This window comes from Python bivittatus, unplaced genomic scaffold (genome assembly GCF_059951505.1).
Source record: "Python bivittatus isolate LINGU-HERP-01145 unplaced genomic scaffold, Pbiv_v1 ctg000680_np1212, whole genome shotgun sequence".
NCBI classification, from domain to species: domain Eukaryota; kingdom Metazoa; phylum Chordata; class Lepidosauria; order Squamata; family Pythonidae; genus Python; species Python bivittatus.
Genome location: NW_028277095.1, coordinates 1,281,759 through 1,291,269, shown reverse-complemented (window position 1 = coordinate 1,291,269; position 9,511 = coordinate 1,281,759). Strand labels below are relative to the sequence as shown.

Below are 9,511 nucleotides of genomic sequence, written 5' to 3'. Positions count from 1 at the left end.
TTCCTTCACATATAGGCTGGCCTCGGAAAGTGGGCACATATTCATAAGAGTTTCTCTTGCAGATTTTACTCTCCAGATGGGTTTATGGAGCCATAAGCTCTTTGGGGCTTTAAAGGTAAGAACCAACACCTATTATTGGAGCTAGAAGAGGCAGCTAATAAAATAATTGTAAAATTAATATGTCTGAAGTGGGATATATGCTTGGCCTTTAGTTTAACTAATGGAACCATATAGAAGCAAGATGCAGCCTGGAATGTAAAATGGGATAAGGGAGGAAGAATCTCAAACAATAGATCTCTGCATAGTGGAGTTACTGTTTTAAGGAATGGCTGTTCATTAATAATTAGGAACACTACTAGTAGAAAATGTTCTTCTACTTGATTTTGTTAGCATCCTTGGTGTGAATATTCTGTCAGTCTGGTGAATGATACCAACATATTATTCTGCTACAGAGTAAGATATTAAGGCTAGTTCTAACGAAGGAGTAGACTATAGAAGTCTCCCTTGAGATAGATATGCATCTTAATATTTGCAACGTAAGGTGGATGCAGGTATGTTTTGAAACTATCTCCAAAATCTGTTCTTCACTTCAGTGAACATCCTGTAGTACATAATTTTGAAGTTTGTATATGTCATCCTAGTTTTCTTCAGCTGTGATCAAATACAGAAGGATGGTTGTATGTGGCAGAATATAACCAGATTTGATTTTTATTTTTGTTTTTGCTTTATTTGTGGAACTGTGGTTAACAAATATTGTCAAGTAATTAAGTGACACAAATCCATGATAATTTTCACTAGCCATGCATTCCTTAGATGTATTTAAAGCCTTTGATTCTCTGGAACCACAATTTTTAAAAGAAGTATTAAAGTATTAAATTTAAATTTGAGGTTGGCTTTTGCAAGATGATTGATCACATTTATGGAGCAACTAAAGCTCAGATAAGTTTCAGTAGTTTTGACTTAGATTCTTTTATGACTTTAAGAAGTTCTAAGCAGGACTGTCCATTATCACCTCTATTATTCAACTGAAGAAGCGATAGCACTTGGATCCAGGTATCAGATTTATAGGATAAAACTGGGCAACAAAACGTCATTCAAACGTATTGGCAAATGATATGGTTCTGACTTGAATGCCTCCCATTCAGCTAACTATATCAAGAAGTTAGAGGAATTCACAGAGTTATCAGGACTATCAGTCAATTTCCACAAATCACATTTGATGCTTTTTTATGCCCACACCCCCAACATTCAAAAGGAAACTTCTATAGATTTGGAAAATCATTGCAAGGCTCAATTTTCTCTTTCAGTGCCTCCCAGTGGAAATTCCAAAATGGGCTTTAAGATTGTATTTATTTAAAAGATTTATATGGTTGCCCACCTTGTGGCACATAACTCTGAGTGACTAACAACAATGATAAAAACACAAAGAAAATGGTCAATCCATCCTCCTCCATCCATCCATCTATGCAAACCCTTGGCTCCAACTTTGCCATCCCAGTGCTGGGGGGAGGGCTAGATTTTTATGGCAAAAAACAAAAAGTTTGCTTTCATGCAAAAACTTAATAATACAGTAGTACAAATCTACAATATTCGATAATAATATTCCCATTTCTAGAGGTTTGATAATCAGAGTGCTTTCCTTTTCATCAATTATTTTGACAGCAGTTACTAAAGTCGAAGGGCAGTATACTAAACATGTATTTGTCAAATTTCATTAGTTTCCTTCTCTCTTTGCCGTTACCAATACTTAGAGACACCCTTGTTTCTGGCTTCACCTTTAAGGGGGATACAGACCTCTTCAAGAAATGTGCAAAATGTGGAGGCACAAAGGCACCATCTGTCTAATCATAATTTCTGTTGGCAGTTGCATTCAAAGATTGATGTTTCCCAACATCTAAACCTTAGATTCTAGGGAGTGAATTAACACACTATAATTGTTAACTCTGTGATAAGATTGACCAGACCCTTTTAAAAAATTTTCTTGAAGGTTATCTCATAAATAACTCCTAAAACTTGACCTTTTTTTTTTTAAATGACTAATTTGGATATTAACAAATAACATATCAACTATACTATACATTTCTGCTAATTAGGTATAGATTAATCCCTTATGTGAAAGGTCCATAATTCTTGATGTTTTGGTACATTGCAAATACTGGAAATATATCCAAGAAGAATGTAAGAATCCCTTACACACAAGTCAGGCCTGAAGTCACAGTGGATGTCAGTCCCAGAATGTCAAATACAGGACAGTGTTCCAACTCTTGAAGACTATAGTAACCAGCAAAAGCCATATACTTTGGTCCAGGATGCTCCAGAAGTTGGATGTTTCCAAGCCTTCTGAATGTGAAATGATTCCCATCAGTGTCGGCTGTGTCATTGTTACCCAAATGCCCCAAATAATACGTTCTTCAGACCTGAATTAAAGTGTAGCTGCCAAAATTTAAAAGCAGGCTTGTTTTAAAAATTCGACAAAGGCAGATGTAAGAACGAATCAACAAATGATGGAAGAAATATGAGTCAAACATACGAATAATGAAATAAATTAGGTACAGCAAACAAAAGAATAAATGAATTAAACTTCTGTTCCTTGCCCAGCTGTAATTGGGAAATGGGACAGACACTTTGGAATTGATTTGGTGTTTGTATAAATCGAACAGTGTAGATGGAAATTCCCCATTGGGGTAGAAGCATTTTGGGTGTGTGTGTAAATCTTGCTTTTCTTGTTAATGTGGATAAGATGAACAGGAAGCACTACTTTTAGCTGACATGATGCAAGAGCTAAAACATGCACTCAATGTGTCTTAAAGGCATTGGAGACGAGGGGGGCTGGATTAATCACCCAAGGAAGCAAGATGTCCCAGAGGCTGCCTGTGTGTTTGCTTGGATCCTTGAGCATAAAGAATTATTTGTATTCCGGCATGGAGTAGGAAACATGATTGTAGCAGAGCTGAGGAGGGAAATCCTTCCATGTAAAATCTCTCAGGATTTCCTGGCGTGAGGGTTTCTCTCATCAAGGAAACCTCCACAATTGGCTGGGATAATGGTGGCCTGATTGATGCACGCAGGCCTTACTTATTCTCCAGATATGTCAAAGCTGGGCTGTTCTTGGCTTCTCTTGAAAGAGACAGCTGAAAGGTAAATCAGTATGCTCGTGTCTGAGCTCCATGGAGACTACTGTGCTGAGACCAGGGACCACTTAAAGGTGTTGCCAAAGCCCAATAGGAGTAATATTCAGACTGAATTGTGATTATGCTGTGCCAGTTTCCTGGTCTGATTACCCAGCTGCTCTAGGAGGCTCTGGTCTGGACCAGGACTTTCAGTTCTTCAATAAAAAAAAATTGTACAATCCTATTGAACATCTGCCTTTGGATTTATTTCCTGCTTAGGACAGAACTCTGGCAAAATTTTTATAAAAAGTTATTAAATATACAATAGTTCTTCACAGTATTATTTGCATTCCGTCCTTTATTTAAGAGTGTTGGGTTGAGGATGAAGATGATGAATTCCTTTGTGGCTAGAATTGGCTCATAGGTTTATAATTCATATAGTCACCCACATGAATACTGGGCCCCTGAATTGGAAACAAGCTTTTTTGCCCCCTCCTTTCATCGCAAATGGAAGATTAGAAAGAAAAAGAGCAGTCTATCTCCATTAACTTTGTTCTCAGCAATTCTAAGGCAGCCTTTCTCTTTAAAGATCAGTGATTTGGTAAGAAACCCAGTCCTTTTTCCAAGTAATAGCAGTGGGTATGAATGAACGTATATATGTATATGTTAAGACTAAATCTTAATTCTAATTGGAATGAGGCTTATATTTGGGTTGTGTTAATCAGAAGTTAAGTACCTTGATGGAAGGGGAGTTTGCAGTAGCAGCAATGACCCTGAGACCAAATGCCAACAGGAGCGTGAACTCCTGGTAGTGTTACTTCTGCTGCTAAGATTGAAAGGGGAGGAGTGAAATTAATTCATTACAGGAGTGAGGACAGGTGTGGCTTGAGAAAACCCATCTAGGACAAGGAGCCCCAGAATCAAATCCAGAAGGTGGCAGTGGCAAACCAGTTCTGTCTAGTTGCCAAGAGATTACTTTGGGTATCAGATGATGGCACCTTCAGCTACTAATGAAGAATATTAGTCTTCATAAGCAGCTCTGGAGTTGATGAAGTGGTGAAAACAAAGCTGTATGGACATCTGTTCACTGATCCTGCTGGTCCTAAAAGAGGAGTCCCTTGTTTTATGAAGACACAGAGTTAGAACTTGGAATGTGAGAAGCGAACCCAAGAAAAGCTGAAATGGTAAAAATGGAAATTAAGTTACTAAATTGAATGTTTCAGGAATATGTCAATTTAGGAGAACCAGAACGGGCCACTTTAAATTACATTATATTCAGGCCATGAGCCCATGCAAAGAATAGAGTGGAATGGAATGGTGATGTTGCTAAGTATGTTCTTGGCTATCACCCAATACATGACAGAAAAATCAGGAGTCTGGTAGCATGTTTTCCAAATTTTATTAAAAGGCAGAAGAATTTGGGAATTGCAGCTCACTTCATCCAATACACAGAGGCTAAACTGATGTAGGATTTGAGGTGGGGGGGGGAGAAAAGGCAGAGGAGATAGATTGGTTATGCAGATGCAGCTTACATGTGACATAGATTACAAATGACAGGATCTGTGAGACAGACAATATCTGAGAATTATTGGCTATCCAGAGCATATCAGTGTTATGCTAGTCTGTACTATGCCACAAATATGATGATGGAAGACACTGAGGAATTCTGGGGCAAGGTGCATGAGTTGCTAAGTGCAACATCTAACACGAATAGTTGGAACACAAGTGTTGGAGAAATTGAGAATCTTGGAGCTACAGGAAGTTCTGGCAAATCTTTGGGCAAATGCAGTCCAAATGCATTTTGCAAAGAGAATTCTTTCTTCATTGCCAACACACACTCCAAACAACATAAAAACAGATTCTACAGCTAGACAACGTTGGAAGTAAATCTACTACACAATAGAAAACAGAAGATGAAGTGCAACATACTTACCCAGGATACTTCCAGGTGCAGACTGTGATCATCAATCATGAATAATTTGTGTCAACTATATGGGCTAAAGTTAAAAAATTAGAGTAGGTGTTCCACCAAGAGTTGACCTAGAAGACATACAGTCAGAATATGACATCAATATAGAGTTCACTGAGCTTATACAAAAGAGAACTTGAGTTGCTGTGGGAAGAGGTAAGAAACATTGTGAAACCATGTTTGATTTGAAAAAGCTATTATAAGACAGTATAGGCCAATTCAATGCAAACATTTAACTTAGGCTAGGGAGGAGATGTAGCTTATTGGCAGAGCACATATTTTATATGCAGAAGGTCACAAGTTGAATTTCTGGTGTCTCCAGGGAGGTCTGGAAAAAATTCTGCAATCCTGAAGAGCTGAATCTGAGATACTATCTCATAGATATGTGACCCGATGCTGTACGAGATAGATTCCTATTCCTCATATAGATTCCATCTGGTATGATTGTGTTTCTGATTGCTGGCTGGAGAATTCTGGGAGTTGAAGTCCACTCATCTTGAAGTGGCCAAGTTTGGACAACACTGCTCTATGTGTTCTGTTGGGGTTTTATTAAAGTAGAGGAAGGCAGAGAGGCTGCATGGCATGAGATAGAGAAAGGCAGGTGGTTTAAATAGACTCCTTGGCCCCCTTGTATCTAAATCAGAACAAAAAGTAAATATGCATGCAATTTTTGAAAAGTATATAGTTGCGTCAGCTTCTGTTCAATTAAGGATTCATTGAAACGTGATTTGACATCCATGGATGTTTAAACTTTTGAGTGCATCTGGGTCTCTCTGATGTAGTCAAAACAAGAAGACTCAAAGAAAAAAGCAAAATGCAGTATAATCAGGAATTGGATAAATGCTTACTGTCGTCGTGGGATATACTAATTATCCCAAATAATATAATTGGGATAACTAATTATTGGATAATTAATTGGGAAAATTAGTACATCTGAAAAGGAAAGGAAAGGATCGTGCAGGCCTCTAAAAGGGCTCAAATCTGTGCCTCGAATCGGTTCCTGAAAATTTCACCCTAATTATTTTCTTTGAAAGCAAATTCTACTTCAGCGAACTGAAAGCCAATAAGAGAGGAAAATGCAGCAGAAATGTTGGGCAGGGCATTGATTGTTCTGAGAGAGGCAGATGGAGCTCTACCTCCACTGAGGATTTCTATCTCAGTGACTGAATATTCAAATATCTGAACAAAATCAGGCTCTAAGGATGCAGCTGATGCATGGTTAGAGATTTCATATCTAAGAAAACCCCTCAGTTAGAAAAACATCATTCCAATATCTCTTAAAGCTATGGTACATTTCCTTTTGGCAGCTTCTCAAAATGGATGTCTCTCCCATAAGTACTGTAAAGGAGGAAGATTTTGGAAACAATAGATCACTGCAACGGCTCCTTCATTTACGTAAAGATGTCTATGGTGTTCTTAAGGGAGGGTAATTACTGGCAGAATGCGTTGACCTCCTATGGTGAACAATGAAAACAGTGGATAGGCCACACAGGGCTAATATTTAATGCAGGAGGGCAGCAAGCCAAAAATCTTAATGATGGTCCTTTGGGGCGCATTCTCTGAGATGAGAAAGCTGTGTAGCGGAATAATTCATGCTTCTATGGGGGGAGCATGGGGTTTCTAAAGTTCCACAGAGTATTTTAACATCCTCTCCCATGAATCAAGACTATAAAGAGAAGTTCCCACGCTCTTATTGCTGGGTGAGAAATTGAATAATAGCCCTGTGTGAAGCAACTCCGCTCCTTCTCAAGCTCTGGTTTCATTCTGGACGATTGCAGTGTCCAAATCAAGGCAGCATCTTAATTTGGAAAATTCAGACATTCTGCCTGAACTGAAATGCTTAATTTTAGGGCCACTTCTATCTTGAACAAAGGAGCCTCTGCATGTTCATCTATAGATCTAAGTAAGGCTCCCACTGTGATCTGGCATTTTGAAAAGGAGCACTGCTTTGATTCAGAGGGGTACTTATTCAGATTTTTGTTAAGTTGAGTCCCTTCCAAGCTCTAAACAGCCTTACTGAATAATAAAAATTGTGTCTGAGTGCACATGTTGGGCTATGTCACAGTGTAGCTTGGTTGTAGCTTCATGTGTTATGTACATCTAAACAGCGTGGTTTAAAACCATTGTTTATGATTTAATGCAGTGTGTGAATACAGCCAATGCTTGCTCATTCAAGAAATCATTATTGAATGGTTCTTCAAGAAGCCATTTTTAAAAACTATCATGGCTTAGTTCATCCTGATGATATGAAGATGTATTTCGGCAGTCGGTAAAGGATGAGGCTTTCAAAATGTCTTTCAACGGGGAAGAGAATTTCAGTATTTCCATTAAGGTTGTACAACATAGCAGCTTTGAGCTCCTTTTCAGGCACTCAGTGCCTTTTCCATGTTGGGTTCATATAATCAAAAATCCTTTCCCTTGGAGTTTTGATTGGCATCCTAACTTTTAGTTTTTGATTTTGTTGCTGTTTTTGTTTTACTTTACCGTTGTTTTTATAAAGTAAGTTATTATATGATGTTATTGTATCATTTTTTTTTTTAATGCTGTACCTCTTCCTGAAAGAAAGAGATGTGGCGGAGTCAAGACATAACTTTGTAATGTGGTAGGGGAGTGCGGGGGGGAGAGAAAAATTTAATTTCCAGAGGGTCAGAGAAGGAAAATCAACTAGATGAATGATGTTCTAACAACTTTAAATGCTGGTGACAGGGTTGACATCATCAGGCATTGTAGAGAGTAAAGAAGATGACCTTGACAGAGATATGCAGAAGCTGTTGCCTAAGCAAAAGGGGCTGAAATATTTTTTAAGTTTAGAACTTCCAGATAACATTTGGAGGGGCTCAAACCAACACCTCTCTAATTCACTGGAGGAGGAGGAGGAGGAGGAGGAGGAGGAGGAGGAGGAGGAGGAGGAACACAATCAGACATGCAAGATTCTGTTGTTATAGCCAATCGCAATAAAAGTAGTTTTAGCTGTCCTGTGGAGTTGGCTTCATGGTTTGGTCAACCAAGTGGGGCTGACAGGCATCTTCCAAGGATCACAACCCAGCCTGGGGGATGCACTGCCAAGCTGCAGAGGCTGCCTGATCCTGCTCTGTCATTTCCTTGCTGTCACTTTCTGTTCATATGCCCAGCTCCAAGTGAATGAACATTGATAGGAACAGCGAAAAGGAAAAGCTGTGGTTGCATCTTGGAGGGTGGTAGGGCAAATCAATCCCGGGGGGACAAGGAAAGCAAAAGGTCAGAAACAATAGCAAGGAGGTGAAGCTACACAGGCAGAAGTTCAAACAATTGTCGGCATTTCTCCCCGCCCCCACCAAAACCTAGAAGCTGTTAATGAGAAACTCTCCCTAACATCTTTTTAACAAGGCATCTCAGACAAAATCAATTCTGTTTTTTCTGTAAACCCCCCAGAGTCACTCAGCAGTGAGATGGGCAGTGACAAATTTGAAATGTAAATAAATAAAAAACAGAGCTTTTTCAAGATTAAATGCCAGAAATGTGAAGCTGCCCTTCGCATTTCTCACTGTAGCATAGAGATCAAGGTGTTGGATTTGTAGGAGGGAGATCCAGGTTCAAGTTCATCCTTAGACCTAGGAAGATCACTGATGGCTTTGGGTCAATCACTGTCTCCTAGCCCAAACTAGAGCTGGGGTGGTAATATAATACTTGATGTACTAACTTGAGTTCCTGGTGAAAAAGTAGGATATATCTAAGTCGAATGAATGAATGAATGAATGAATGAATGAATGAATGAAAGAAAGAAAGAAAGAAAGAAAGAAAGAAAGAAAGAAAGAAAAATCTATTTACCAGTTTAAAAAGTTCTGATTACTGCAAAGGATGCTGAAGTAGTTTAAGGAATCCTAAACATAAAGAAATATAAACATTGCAAGTCAGAATAAAAAGTCAGAATATGCAGTAAAGTTGCTTATTTTTGCCATCAGCATCATAAACCAGCCCAAAGGTCGTTCATAATGTACCTTCTTAGTATTAAGCAGTGATGGCTTCACTCTGTACCACATTATCAATCTTCTTTGCCTCCCTTTCATCCAGGGCTGCTTGGATAAAATCTGAAGGTAGACCAGGCATTACAAAATGCCATTAATTGCACATAACTCATTTCCAGAGTGGTGTGCATACTCCATACTGAATTATTCAGCATAAATCCTTAGACATTCTGGAAATGTGATTCTGATCGTAGAGCCAAGTGATTTTTGAAAAGCTGGGCTTTGGGTGGAAGATTTAGGGCTTTTTTTAGGTATTAGGGTTGCAGCTTAGTCATACAGCCTGTGTTTTTCCATGTAGAAGCTATGTTTGGCCTGTCCAGGTATAACGGAGAAGACACTGCTAGTCATATCAATCATACTAAGTTAGACAGTCCAATCGGCTAACTCACCATAAGGTCTAAACATTGGGAAAGATGGTATCTTAGTGC

At 38.8% G+C, this 9,511-nt stretch overlaps 1 protein-coding gene across 2 annotated transcripts in view; it reads left to right on the top strand.

Moving 5' to 3' along the window:
* DPYSL2 (dihydropyrimidinase like 2) overlaps positions 1 to 9,511 on the top strand; it is a 100,643-nt gene that overhangs the window by 3,433 nt on the left and 87,699 nt on the right. For both annotated transcript variants that reach the window (XM_088152140.1, XM_088152139.1), the window contains exon 2: positions 63 to 115. The gene's annotated coding sequence lies outside the window, so the exon portion shown is untranslated. The remainder of the gene's footprint in view (positions 1 to 62; positions 116 to 9,511) is intronic.